The 15,000-nt window shown below is 39.3% G+C and overlaps 1 protein-coding gene across 4 annotated transcripts in view; it reads right to left on the bottom strand.

The window, feature by feature from the left end:
* erg (ETS transcription factor ERG) overlaps window positions 1-15,000 on the bottom strand; it is a 72,218-nt gene that overhangs the window by 52,387 nt on the left and 4,831 nt on the right. The window lies entirely within an intron of this gene.

Here is a 15,000-nt window from a genome sequence, read left to right as displayed (position 1 = left end):
GTGAGTGTGTGTGTGTATGTGTGTGTGTGTGTGTGTGTGTGTGTAGATGGATGGATAGATGTAGATGATAGATAGAGCTGAATGTGTGCGTATGTTTGTGCGTGTGTGAGGTGTGTGAGAGAGAGTGTGTGTGTGTGTGTGTGTGTGTGTGTGTGTATGTGTGAGAGAGAGATAGAGAAAGAGTGTGTGTGAGTGTGTCTGTGCGTGTGTGTGAGTGAGGTGTGTATGGTGTGTGTGAGTGAGGTGTGTGTGGTGTGTGTGTATGTGTGTGAGGTGTGTGTGTGAAGTGTGTGTGTGAGGTGTGAGGTATGTGTGTGTGGTCTTCTCAGACGCCTCTAATAGTCCGTAAAGAATTACACCACTTAGCATATTTTCAGCAAATTAGCCACGTGTATGTGTGTGTGTGTGTGTGTGTGAGCGAGAGTGTATGTGTGTGTGTGTGTGTGTGTGTGTGTGTGTGTGTGTGTGTGTGTGTGTGTGTGTGTGTGTGTGTGGCGTTTGGCCGACAGTCTGTGTATTCTCAGAGAATTGTTGCTGCCAGTCTGCGGTCGGCCGTTCCTCTCTTCTGATTGGACAAGAGCAGTTGAGTGGGTGTGTCTGGAATAACATTCTAACACACTACACTCACTCCTACAGTGTGTACTAAGTGCACATCATGTAGGTACAATTTCTATTTGAACCCCCTGATGTCTTGCTACATCAGCAGTAAATGTGAGCACATTATAATGTATCCCACAATGCAGTGTAGAAACCTGGACGCCACATTTACAAGTGAGTGTAGTAGAATAGTGAGAGTAGTAGAATAGTGAGTGTAGTAGAATAGTGAATGTAGTAGAATAGTGAGAGTAGTAGAATAGTGAGAGTAGTAGAATAGTAGAATAGTGAGAGTAGAATAGTGAGAGTAGTAGAATAGTGAGAGTAGTAGAATAGTAGAATAGTGAGATTAGAATAGTGAGAGTAGTAGAATAGTGAGAGTAGTAGAATAGTAGAATAGTGAGATTAGAATAGTGAGAGTAGTAGAATAGTGAGTGTAGTAGAATAGTGAATGTAGTAGAATAGTGAGAGTAGTAGAATAGTGAGTGTAGTAGAATAGTGAATGTAGTAGAATAGTGAGAGTAGTAGAATAGTGAGAGTAGTAGAATAGTAGAATAGTGAGAGTAGAATAGTGAGAGTAGAATAGTGAGAGTAGTAGAATAGTAGAATAGTGAGAGTAGAATAGTGAGAGTAGTAGAATAGTGAGAGTAGTAGAATAGTAGAATAGTGAGAGTAGTAGAATAGTAGAATAGTGAGAGTAGAATAGTGAGAGTAGTAGAATAGTGAGAGTAGTAGAATAGTAGAATAGTGAGAGTAGAATAGTGAGAGTAGTAGAATAGTGAGAGTAGTAGAATAGTAGAATAGTGAGAGTAGAATAGTGAGAGTAGTAGAATAGTGAGAGTAGTAGAATAGTAGAATAGTGAGATTAGAATAGTGAGAGTAGTAGAATAGTGAGTGTAGTAGAATAGTGAATGTAGTAGAATAGTGAGAGTAGTAGAATAGTGAGTGTAGTAGAATAGTGAATGTAGTAGAATAGTGAGAGTAGTAGAATAGTGAGAGTAGTAGAATAGTAGAATAGTGAGAGTAGAATAGTGAGAGTAGTAGAATAGTGAGAGTAGAATAGTGAGAGTAGTAGAATAGTGAGTGTAGTAGAATAGTGAATGTAGTAGAATAGTGAGAGTAGTAGAATAGTGAGAGTAGTAGAATAGTGAGAGTAGTAGGATAGTGAGTGTAGTAGAATAGTGAGAGTAGTAGAATAGTGAGAGTAGTAGAATAGTGAGAGTAGTAGAATAGTAGAATAGTGAGAGTAGAATAGTTAGAGTAGTAGAATAGTGAGTGTAGTAGAATAGTGAATGTAGTAGAATAGTGAGAGTAGTAGAATAGTGAGAGTAGTAGAATAGTGAGAGTAGTAGGATAGTGAGTGTAGTAGAATAGTGAGAGTAGTGGAATAGTGAGAGTAGTAGAATAGTGAGAGTAGTAGAATAGTGAGAATAGTAGAATAGTGAGAGTAGTAGAATAGTGAGTGTAGTAGAATAGTGAGAGTAGTAGAATAGTAGAATAGTGAATGTAGTAGAATAGTGAGAATAGTAGAATAGTGAGAATAGTAGAATAGTGAGAGTAGTAGAATAGTGAGAATAGTAGAATAGTGAGAGTAGTAGAATAGTAGAATAGTGAATGTAGTAGAATAGTGAGAGTAGTAGAATAGTGAGTGTAATAGAATAGTGAGTGTAGTAGAATAGTGAGAGTAGTAGAATAGTGAGAGTAGAATAGTGAGAGTAGTGGAATAGTGAGTGTAGTAGAATAGTGAGAATAGTAGAATAGTGAGAGTAGTAGAATAGTGAGTGTAGTAGAATAGTGAGTGTAGTAGAATAGTAGAATAGTGAGTGTAGTAGAATAGTGAGAGTAGTAGAATAGTGAGTGTAGTAGAATAGTGAGTGTAGTAGTGAGTAGTAGAATAGTGAGTGTAGTAGAATAGTGAGAGTAGTAGAATAGTGAGTGAGTGTAGTAGAATAGTGAGTGTAGTAGAATAGTGAGAGTAGTAGAATAGTGAGTGAGTGTAGTAGAATAGTGAGTGTAGTAGAATAGTGAGTGCAGTAGAATAGTAGAATAGTGAGTGTAGTAGAATAGTGAGAGTAGTAGAATAGTGAGTGTAGTAGAATAGTGAGAGTAGTAGAATAGTGAGTGAGTGTAGTAGAATAGTGAGTGTAGTAGAATAGTGAGAGTAGTAGAATAGTGAGTGAGTGTAGTAGAATAGTGAGTGTAGTAGAATAGTGAGTGCAGTAGAATAGTAGAATAGTGAGTGTAGTAGAATAGTGAGAGTAGTAGAATAGTGAGTGTAGTAGAATAGTGAGTGTAGTAGTGAGTAGTAGAATAGTGAGTGTAGTAGAATAGTGAGAGTAGTAGAATAGTGAGAGTAGTAGAATAGTGAGAGTAGAATAGTGAGTAGAATAGTGAGAGTAGTAGAATAGTGAGTGTAATAGAATAGTTAATGTAGTAGAATAGTGAGTGTAGTAGAAAAGTGAGAGTAGTAGTGAGAGTAGTAGAATAGTGAGAGTAGTAGAATAGTAGAATAGTGAGAGTAGTAGAATAGTGAGTGTAGTAGAATAGTGAGAGTAGTAGAATAGTGAGTTTAGTAGAATAGTGAATGTAGTAGAATAGTGAGTGTAGTAGAATAGTGAGAGTAGTAGTGAGTAGTAAAATAGTGAGAGTAGTAGTGAGTAGTAGAATAGTGAGTGTAGTAGAATAGTGAGAATAGTAGAATAGTGAGAGTGGTAGAATAGTGAATGTAGTAGAATAGTGAGAGTAGTAGAATAGTGAGAATAGTAGAATAGTGAGAGTAGTAGAATAGTGAGAGTAGTAGAATAGTGAGAATAGTAGAATAGTGAGTGTAGTAGAATAGTGAGTGTAGTAGAATAGTGAGAGTAGTAGAATAGTGAGAGTAGTAGTGAGTAGTAGAATAGAGAGAGTAGTAGAATAGTGAGTGTAGTAGAATAATAGTGAGAGTAGTAGAATAGTAGAATAGTGAGTGTAGTAGAATAGTGAGAGTAGTAGAATAGTGAGAGTAGTAGTGAGTAGTAGAATAGTGAGAGTAGTAGAATAGTGAGAATAGTAGAATAGTGAGAGTAGTAGAATAGTGAGAGTAGTAGAATAGTAGAATAGTGAGTGTAGTAGAATAGTGAGAGTAGTAGAATAGTGAGAGTAGTAGTGAGTAGTAGAATAGTGAGAGTAGTAGAATAGTGAGTGTAGTAGAATAATAGTGAGAGTAGTAGAATAGTGAGTGAGTGTAGTAGAATAGTGAATGTAGTAGAATAGTGGGAGTAGTAGAATAGTGAATGTAGTAGAATAGTGCGAGTAGTAGAATAGTGAGAATAGTAGAATAGTGAGAGTAGTAGAATAGTGAGAATAGTAGAATAGTGAGAGTAGTAGAATAGTAGAATAGTGAATGTAGTAGAATAGTGAGAGTAGTAGAATAGTGAGTGAGTGAGAGTAGTAGAATAGTGAGTGTAGTAGAATAGTGAGTGTAGTAGAATAGTGAGAGTAGTACAATAGTGAATGTAGTAGAATAGTGAGTGTAGTAGAATAGTGAGAGTAGTAGAATAGTGAGTGTAGTAGAATAGTGAGAGTAGTAGAATAGTGAGTGTAGTAGAATAGTGAATGTAGTAGAATAGTGAGTGTAGTAGAATAGTGAGTGAGTGTAGTAGAATAGTGAGAGTAGTAGAATAGTGAGTGTAGTAGAATAGTGAGTGTAGTAGAATAGTGAGAGTAGTAGAATAGTGAGAGTAGTAGAGTAGTAGAATAGTGAGAGTAGTAGAATAGGGAATGTAGTAGAATAGTGAGAGTAGTAGAATAGTGAGAGTAGTAGAATAGTGAGAGTAGTAGTGAGTAGTAGAATAGTGAGAGTAGTAGAATAGAGTGTATTAGAATAGTGAGAGTAGTAAAATAGTGAATGTAGTAGAATAGTGAGAGTAGTAGAATAGTGAGTGTAGTAGAATAGTGAATGTAGTAGAATAGTGAGTGTAGTAGAATAGTGAGAGTAGTAGAATAGTGAGAGTAGTAGTGAGTAGTAGAATAGTGAGAGTAGTAGAATAGTGAGTGTAGTAGAATAGTGAGAGTAGTAGAATAGTGAGTGAGTGTAGTAGAATAGTGAATGTAGTAGAATAGTGAGAGTAGTAGAATAGTGAATGTAGTAGAATAGTGAGTGTAGTAGAATAGTGAGAGTAGTAGAATAGTGAGTGTAGTAGAATAGTGAGAGTAGTAGAATAGTGAGAGTAGTAGTGAGTAGTAGAATAGTGAGAGTAGTAGAATAGTGAGTGTAGTAGAATAGTGAGAGTAGTAGAATAGTGAGTGAGTGTAGTAGAATAGTGAATGTAGTAGAATAGTGAGAGTAGTAGAATAGTGAATGTAGTAGAATAGTGAGTGTAGTAGAATAGTGAGAGTAGTAGAATAGTGAGAGTAGTAGGATAGTGAGTGTAGTAGGATAGTGAGTGTAGTAGGATAGTGAGAGTAGTAGAATAGTGAGAGTAGTAGAATAGTGAGAGTAGTAGAATAGTGAGAGTAGTGAAATAGTGAGAGTAGTAGAATAGTGAGAGTAGTAGAATAGTGAGTGTAATAGAATAGTGAGTGTAGTAGAATAGTGAGAGTAGTAGAATAGTGAGAGTAGTAGAATAGTGAGAGTAGAATAGTGAGAGTAGTAGAATAGTGAGAGTAGTAGAATAGTGAGTGTAATAGAATAGTGAGTGTAGTAGAATAGTGAGAGTAGTAAAATAGTGAGAGTAGTAGAATAGTGAGAGTAGAATAGTGAGAGTAGTGGAATAGTGAGTGTAGTAGAATAGTGAGAATAGTAGAATAGTGAGAGTAGTAGAATAGTGAGTGTAGTAGAATAGTGAGTGTAGTAGAATAGTAGAATAGTGAGTGTAGTAGAATAGTGAGAGTAGTAGAATAGTGAGTGTAGTAGAATAGTGAGTGTAGTAGTGAGTAGTAGAATAGTGAGTGTAGTAGAATAGTGAGAGTAGTAGAATAGTGAGAGTAGTAGAATAGTGAGAGTAGAATAGTGAGTAGAATAGTGAGAGTAGTAGAATAGTGAGTGTAATAGAATAGTTAATGTAGTAGAATAGTGAGTGTAGTAGAAAAGTGAGAGTAGTAGTGAGAGTAGTAGAATAGTGAGAGTAGTAGAATAGTAGAATAGTGAGAGTAGTAGAATAGTGAGAGTAGTAGTGAGTAGTAGAATAGTGAGAGTAGTAGTGAGTAGTAGAATAGTGAGTGTAGTAGAATAGTGAGAATAGTAGAATAGTGAGAGTGGTAGAATAGTGAATGTAGTAGAATAGTGAGAGTAGTAGAATAGTGAGAATAGTAGAATAGTGAGAGTAGTAGAATAGTGAGAATAGTAGAATAGTGAGTGTAGTAGAATAGTGAGAATAGTAGAATAGTGAGTGTAGTAGAATAGTGAGTGTAGTAGAATAGTGAGAGTAGTAGAATAGTGAGAGTAGTAGTGAGCAGAATAGTGAGAGTAGTAGAATAGTGAGTGTAGTAGAATAATAGTGAGAGTAGTAGAATAGTTAGTGAGTGAGTGTAGTAGAATAGTGAATGAAGTAGAATAGTGAGAGTAGTAGAATAGTGAATGTAGTAGAATAGTGAGAGTAGTAGAATAGTGAAAATAGTAGAATAGTGAGAGTAGTAGAATAGTGAGAATAGTAGAATAGTGAGTAGTAGAATAGTAGAATAGTGAATGTAGTAGAATAGTGAGAGTAGTAGAATAGTGAGTGAGTGTAGTAGAATAGTGAGTGTAGTAGAATAGTGAGTGTAGTAGAATAGTGAGAGTAGTAGAATAGTGAGTGTAGTAGAATAGTGAGAGTAGTAGAATAGTGAGAGTAGTAGAATAGTAGAATAGTGAGAGTAGTAGAATAGCGAATGTAGTAGAATAGTGAGTGTAGTAGAATAGTGAGAGTAGTAGAATAGTAGAATAGTGAGAGTAGTAGAATAGTGAGAGTAGTAGAATAGTAGAATAGTGAGAGTAGTAGAATAGTGAGAGTAGTAGAATAGTGAGTGTAGTGAGAGTAGTAGAATAGTGAGTGTAGTAGAATAGTGAGTGTAGGCTACGAGTGATTTGAAAGGTGAGACTGTTTTAAAGTACGGTCACGTGTTTCAATCTGGCGAAAGATTTCGCTCAAGTTGGTCATATGTAAATCCGCCATTCTCCGACAGAGCTGATTGGTTTGAAAGAGCCTTGAAAGCAACTCTACTCTACTAACATGGCAAATTCTAATAACATTTCGTTAATGTGATTGTACGTTTATGAGTGTATGTGCAAAACTCAGAATAAATAGCTATAAAGCATAAAGAATTAAAAATTAAAACGTAACAACGAGGCTCATGCACAGCAAACCCAGGGAACGTTCTCTCAAAGTTATGAACAAACATTCTTCCAGTAACGGTAATAGAACGTTTGTTCAATGTTATCTGGTCTTTAATAATATTCTCAACACATTAGCACAAAAACATTATTTCTGCATCATTCATAGAATGTATTTTCCTAAAAAAAATTAGTTGGATTTTCTTCTAACGTTTTTTAAATGTTACTTCTTGTTTCAGAACGTTCAGCGACCATTCAAATGTAACGCTACCATAACATTTGAAGAACGATACATTGGAATGTTCCCATAATGTTCACATTACCAAGAAAAAACGTTTAAAACTATATATTTTTTAAACAGGACATTTTGAACATTCAGAAATACAATTTTCATAACTTAAAGCAAAACGTTCTGAGAAGATATGTTTGTTAGCTGGGTGGGTCAGCGGTCATGTCTAACTTTGATAGAAGGTTTTGATCCACTTCAAATGTTGACGACTGGATGAACTAGCGGCGTTGGTCAGAGGAAAATACGAGCTCATCGTCAGGAAGACGAAACATTCCTCAGATCCGAGAGTTTCCCACAATCCTGTTCTCATGGCTTCGGCTGCGGTGGGTCTCCTCACGGGTCGGCCAGAACCAGCACCAGAACCAACAGCACAACTAAAGTGTGCTGGAGTCCAGGAAAAACACACGCGTGCCCAAGCGCTTCTGTTTCAGTCTGACCCAGTTCCTGATCCAACACCAGCTCTGCTCACAACAGCTGATCTCAGCCCTGCTGTCACTCTGACCCTACACTCGCTGACAGATCAGCCTTTCATATTCCACTAGATTTCAAGTCAACGTTTATTTTATTTTAAAGCAGCAAAGATGATTTTAGTTGCAGTAACGTGGCGGTCAAACAGTGACTGAATGTTTTATTTTAATTTCAATGAAAGAAATATATTTTAGTTTGATAATTAATATTTAATAATAATTAATTTTATTTAATATTTTGCATTTTTATGGTACTACATTATATTTACACTGTATTTATAATCCATTTATTCACTTTTTAAGCATAGACCTGAAAATTTAATTTCCAACTTAAACTGTTGTAAATCTTGAATGCTTTAGAGCGACAGACTAAAGTTTGATCTCTTTTCAAAGACGACACTTGGAAGATTACTGCTGAAGTGAAAAAAGTTAAAAAAATTGAACAAGAAAAGTTACAGAATTTTACATTTATTGTTATAAAAAATGCACAAAATACTATTTAAATTTTTATATGAAATCAATATTTTCAAAAACACATTTTACTCTAAAACTGTGAGAAAATCAAAGCCTTAAATCTAAACAAGTTGTGCTCCAAATTTGAGCTTGAAATCTCAACAAATGATCTTTCAGTGAGAGTGTGTTCGGCTGCAGTACCAAACGCTTCCACTAGAGGAAACTCGTCTCTCATTCATTTCCAATGCGCTCGTTTCTCACCGTGAGAAACACAAGTGTGACTACTGTTTTCAGGACCATTTAACCTGTTCAAATCATGACCATTTTTTGACCATCTTTACCAAGTTTCGTACCGTTCTGATGAAGTAAAAACATTTTTCTTTATAAATTAGTAAAAAATTTCGGTCAAAAATTACCAAAGAGCAATTGCGACAGACTGACTTTTTTCCCCAGAATTGCCTGTTTGCAATTCTGTTTATATTGCGCAATATAAACATGCAATTCTGAGAAAAAACTTGCAATTGCGACTTTAGATCTCACAATTCTGAGATAAAAAGTCACAATTACCTTTTTCATTTTTCATTCTGTGGCGGAAACAAGCTTTCATAGATGAACGCCACAATACATAAGAATAGATCTGTCGCTACTTCCACTTGTCTTGAGTTTAAAATGGAAAATACAGAATTTGGGTAAAAATAAATAAACAAAATAAGCACCTATATATTGGGTCTCAGTCCACTTTGACCCCAGAGATGGAGAATCAGACACACGTGACGAGGTTCACGGCCTGTAAAACACACACGCGCTCCGCTCTAAAATTAGTTTTCACTGCCTATAACAGCAGATTTACTGGCTGCTTTAATTTGCAGTCTGCAGGCCGTCACACAACACAACACAACAGGACTGGACGAACACACACACTCACGTGAACACACACATGCTTTCAATCAGGCAGTGCTGTGTCGGTTTACCGCTTCATTCCTCTCCGCGCGCCTGAAGCTCATTCCTGCTTTATCCGGGAGCTGTTCGCATTCACATGTGTCAGGGTGTGTTCCACTAAACACAAACTACACAACAACAACCACACACAACCAGAGAGAATGATCTTCTGCATCACTCACTCACATCATGTCCCGACAGAAGCCAAGCTGTATTTCTATAATGCTTTATTCAACACAGCAAACAAAAATACGTTATTTCTGAATGTTCTCTGAACGTTCTGAAACAAGGAGTATAACATTTAATAAATGTCCAACTAAAACATTTCAGAAGAAAACATTCCATGAATGAATGATGTATAAATACTGTTTTTGTGCAAATGTTTTAAGACCAGATAACTTTGAATGAACGTTCTTTTACCAGATGAACGTTTGGCATTCACAGTAATAAACAGGAAAATAACAAATTCCAAATTCAATTACAGCTCTACACAAGACAATACTGTCATTATTCAGATCAGTTCAGGTTTTGTTTTTATATGATTCAGTCAAATCGATAATATCACTGAATATTAAGTATATAAATAATGGAATAAAAAAAATATTCACACAATGAAAGTCAGTGTGTTCTAAAACAACTTTGGACCCCATTGACTTTCATTATACGGACCAAAAAAACTTTTTCAAAATATCTTCTTTTGTGTTCAAGTCGTACAGGTTTGAAACGACACGAGGGAGAGTAAATGACCGAGTTGTTCAGCATGTGCACTAGATACTCCCTAGAAGAGACTCAAACTGATACGCAATCTTATACGCGTATAATAAGTCTAATAGTATATAATGCGCAAGTCTTTCAGTCTTACCACAAAATGTCACATTTAATTCAATGTGTTACTTGATGTTTCTTTGAGATTATTTGTGAAATTTACAAGCAATTTCTGAGTGCAAGTAAATCCTGCAACAGAATGTTTTCAACATCATAACATAAAGCGTGATTCATGCTGCGGTGAAAACAAATAAAATAACTATAAAAACTGGTGGTTTTGCAATACCAATACATAGATATAATAAAATGAAAAACAACTGGGAAAAATGTCAAACAAGCAACTTTGCAATTTTCAGACCACTTGAGACAGACTGACCCTATTTTATTTTATTACGTCTCCTAGTTTTCTGTGTTTCACAGGAAGAAGTAAGGTTCTGTCAGAGGTGACGCTCGTACACAATCACGGCTCTTTGAGAGAAAACTGCAAACAAAAGCACGATCAGTGATTCATTTGCAAACCGTGTGAAGCCAAAAACTGCAGCCGGCAAATCAATCTCTGTGCAAGAGAATTATTCATATCACAAGGAGAAAATATGGAGAGGAAATAGATCAAATATTTTATTTCAGCATCCTCCCTGTTTCAGATTAGGCTGATTTACAGAGAGAGAGAGAGAGAGACGCTCTGATGGAGAATCTGCAGATCAACGACTCATAAATCACACAGAATCAGCCACATCACCAACCAAACCGTCCGGCTCATTCCAGAGGCGATAAATGAGCAGACCCTGAAACGGGTTTACTCCTCATTTATCCTCTAAACCACACTCAAATAAACCTCTGCTCACTAAAAACACTCTCAATAATGTTAATGTTAAATATTATATTATTTCAAATAACACTTCTGCTGTGGAGTAGACTCATATTTACACTTTACAGATGCATTATAAATGAGAAACATTCACATGATCATCAAAACTAGGGATGTACGATATATATCGGTCATCATATCGATACCGGACGATTTATGTTCATTATTAACGTTATCGTTATCGGCCTGATAAGAAAATTTGTCCGATATATTAAAGCTGATAAATAATGTATTAGCCTATTTCCTTCAGCTGAGACTTTTCAGATGCGCACTGTTCAACATGATGGTTTTGAATTGCTTGAAATATGATTGGAATCACTTCATAAAAGCAAAATACAGTTCAGTGTGCAGCGCAAGTCTGTCATATCGGCTACAGAACATTATAATGAGAACGTCATAATTGTGTGTTTGTGACGTGGCTTTTAATGATGAGACTTTTGTTTTTGTAATCAGGCTCTCAAAAATTATATAAAAATGTGGATTTTGATTTATCGGCCAATATATCGGTAATCAGCTTCGGTTATCGGTATCGGCCAAAATGTTCATATCGTCGCATCCCTAATGAGAACTGATCAGTCGTCGCACTCGACCTCGAAAAATAATACTTCTATTCAGCAAAAACACATTAAATTGATCAAAAGTGACAGTAAAGACATTTATAATGTTAAAAAAAATGCTGTTATTTTGATCTTTCTATTCATCAAACCCAGCTGACAGGGAACGTTCTGGCTAACCCTAAACCTAACCCTAACCCTAACCCTAAACGTTCTTCCAGTAACATTAATAGAACATTTGTTCAAAGTTATCTGGTCTTCAATAATGTTCTCAAAACACTACTTGTACATCATTCATGGAGCATTTTATTTCTGAAACATTTCAGTTGGATGTTCTTCTGATGTTTTTTTAAATGTTACTTGTTTCAGGACGTTCAGAGAACATTCAAAAGTAATGTTCCATTATGATTGAAGAATGATACAATATAACGTTCCCTTAAAGGGCACCTACTATGCAAAATTCACTTTTACATGGTGTTTGAACATAAATGTGCGTCGGAAGTGTGTGTACACAACCACCATATGATGATAAAAATCGACATACTCCGTTTATTAAAGTGTAAATTGCAGGTTAACCACCAAAACCAATTAATGTCTGAATTAAAGTGATCAGTATGTATATATGTAAATATTTCTGTCTTAAAATGCGTTAAAATAACATTTATTGGGGTTTCTTCAAAGGTAGCATGTTTTGTACCGTAACTGGGTGATGACGCCATAAGAAGGAGTAGCAACCCATACTAGATTCCTACTGTTTGTGGCTCGACTATGGAGAACGACTGGGAGACTGATAACATTAGGGAACAAGCCAACCTAATCAGAGCCGTAGAGAGGGTTAAGGCGCTGTGCTGGCATCTGCTGGCAGAACGCGAGTCAGTGCGCGAGTCAGAACATGAGTCATTGTCAGTGCTAAAACGCAACTCTGCAACGGCACGGAGCTGTCGAGAGATACGCGCCTTTAACTGGATAAGCTTTGGACGGACCGAGCTCAAGGCGGATGAGCGCTGCCCGCAGGAGGGCAAGTGTGTTTCTGCGGCAGGGTCCAAAGATGAACAAAAACCACAGAGTGCCGAGCAACCGAACTCTGAACGCCATGGAGGTGAATTTTGATGTATTCGTACATCCCGCACAAACACAATAGTTAACCATTTTTGCTAGCTAGGTCTCCAATATAACTGCTAGCCTACTTGCCGTTAGACTAACGGTAACTCTTGGAGTCCCTCTTGTGACGTCACGCCCAGACTAGTGGAAGGGAGAGGGAGTGCTTAAAACCACTGTAAAAAGTACCAACTTTTCATATTATATTCAGCATTTTGGTATAAAAAACATACAAAATAATGGTGGGCGGTTCTTATCTTTATGTTTAATAAGCACATTGCAATATCTTCGTGAAAAATGTAACCTGCAATTTACACTCTAATCCCCATAAATCATAAGCAGTGTCTCAAAACAAGCAGTTTGCAGATTCTAGCAGTGTGACGACACTTTGTACAGGCCCTGCCCACGACTGCTGACGGACTCCACCCTATTAGCATAGATCTTGCCCACGACTGCTGACGGACTCCACCCTATTAGCATAGATCTTGCCCACGACTGCTGACGGACTCCACCCTATTAGCATAGATCTTGCCCACGACTGCTGACGGACTCCACCCTATTAGCATAGATCTTGCCCACGACTGCTGACGGACTCCACCCTATTAGCATAGATCCCGCCCACGACTGCTGACGGACTCCACCCTATTAGCATAGATCCCGCCCACGACTGCTGACGGACTCCACCCTATTAGCATAGATCTTGCCCACGACTGCTGACGGACTCCACCCTATTAGCATAGATCCCGCCCACGACTGCTGACGGACTCCACCCTATTAGCATAGATCCCGCCGACGACTGCTGACGGACTCCGCCCTATTAGCATAGATCTTGCCCACGACTGCTGACGGACTCCACCCTATTAGCATAGATCCCGCCCACGACTGCTGACGGACTCCACCCTATTAGCATAGATCCCGCCGACGACTGCTGACGGACTCCGCCCTATTAGCATAGATCTTGCCCACGACTGCTGACGGACTCCACCCTATTAGCATAGATCCCACCCTCGACTGCTGACGGACTCCACCCTATTAGCATAGATCCCGCCGACGACTGCTGACGGACTCCGCCCTATTAGCATAGATCTTGCCCACGACTGCTGACGGACTCCACCCTATTAGCATAGATCCCGCCGACGACTGCTGACGGACTCCACCCTATTAGCATAGATCTTGCCCACGACTGCTGACGGACTCCACCCTATTAGCATAGATCCCGCCGACGACTGCTGACGGACTCCGCCCTATTAGCATAGATCTTGCCCACGACTGCTGACGGACTCCACCCTATTAGCATAGATCTTGCCCACGACTGCTGACGGACTCCGCCCTATTAGCATAGATCTTGCCCACGACTGCTGACGGACTCCACCCTATTAGCATAGATCCCGCCGACGACTGCTGACGGACTCCACCCTATTAGCATAGATCTTGCCCACGACTGCTGACGGACTCCACCCTATTAGCATAGATCTTGCCCACGACTGCTGACGGACTCCACCCTATTAGCATAGATCTTGCCCACGACTGCTGACGGACTCCACCCTATTAGCATAGATCCCGCCCACGACTGCTGACGGACTCCACCCTATTAGCATAGATCCCGCCCACGACTGCTGACGGACTCCACCCTATTAGCATAGATCTTGCCCACGACTGCTGACGGACTCCACCCTATTAGCATAGATCCCGCCCACGACTGCTGACGGACTCCACCCTATTAGCATAGATCCCGCCGACGACTGCTGACGGACTCCGCCCTATTAGCATAGATCTTGCCCACGACTGCTGACGGACTCCACCCTATTAGCATAGATCCCGCCCACGACTGCTGACGGACTCCACCCTATTAGCATAGATCCCGCCGACGACTGCTGACGGACTCCGCCCTATTAGCATAGATCTTGCCCACGACTGCTGACGGACTCCACCCTATTAGCATAGATCCCACCCTCGACTGCTGACAGACTCCACCCTATTAGCATAGATCCCGCCGACGACTGCTGACGGACTCCGCCCTATTAGCATAGATCTTGCCCACGACTGCTGACGGACTCCACCCTATTAGCATAGATCCCGCCGACGACTGCTGACGGACTCCGCCCTATTAGCATAGATCTTGCCCACGACTGCTGACGGACTCCACCCTATTAGCATAGATCCCGCCGACGACTGCTGACGGACTCCGCCCTATTAGCATAGATCTTCCCCACGACTGCTGATGGACTCCGCCCTATTAGCATAGATCTTGCCCACGACTGCTGATGGACTCCGCCCTATTAGCATAGACCCACCCACGACTGCTGACGGACTCCACCCTATTAGCATAGATCTTGCCCACGACTGCTGACGGACTCCGCCCTATTAGCATAGATCTTGCCCACGACTGCTGACGGACTCCACCCTATTAGCATAGATCTTGCCCACGACTGCTGATGGACTCCACCCTATTAGCATAGACCCACCCACGACTGCTGACGGACTCCACCCTATTAGCATAGATCTTGCCCACGACTGCTGACGGACTCCGCCCTATTAGCATAGATCCCGCCCACGACTGCTGACGGACTCCGCCCTATTAGCATAGATCCCGCCCACGACTGCTGACAGACTCCACCCTATTAGCATAGACTTGCCATCGACTGCTGACGGACTCCACCCAATTAGCATAGACCCACCCACGA

This window comes from Scardinius erythrophthalmus (genome assembly GCF_964197995.2).
Source record: "Scardinius erythrophthalmus genome assembly, chromosome: 23".
In the NCBI taxonomy this organism is placed as follows: Eukaryota; Metazoa; Chordata; class Actinopteri; order Cypriniformes; family Leuciscidae; genus Scardinius; species Scardinius erythrophthalmus.
Note: the sequence above shows the minus strand (reverse complement) of the source record. Positions and strands in the feature narration are given on the sequence as shown.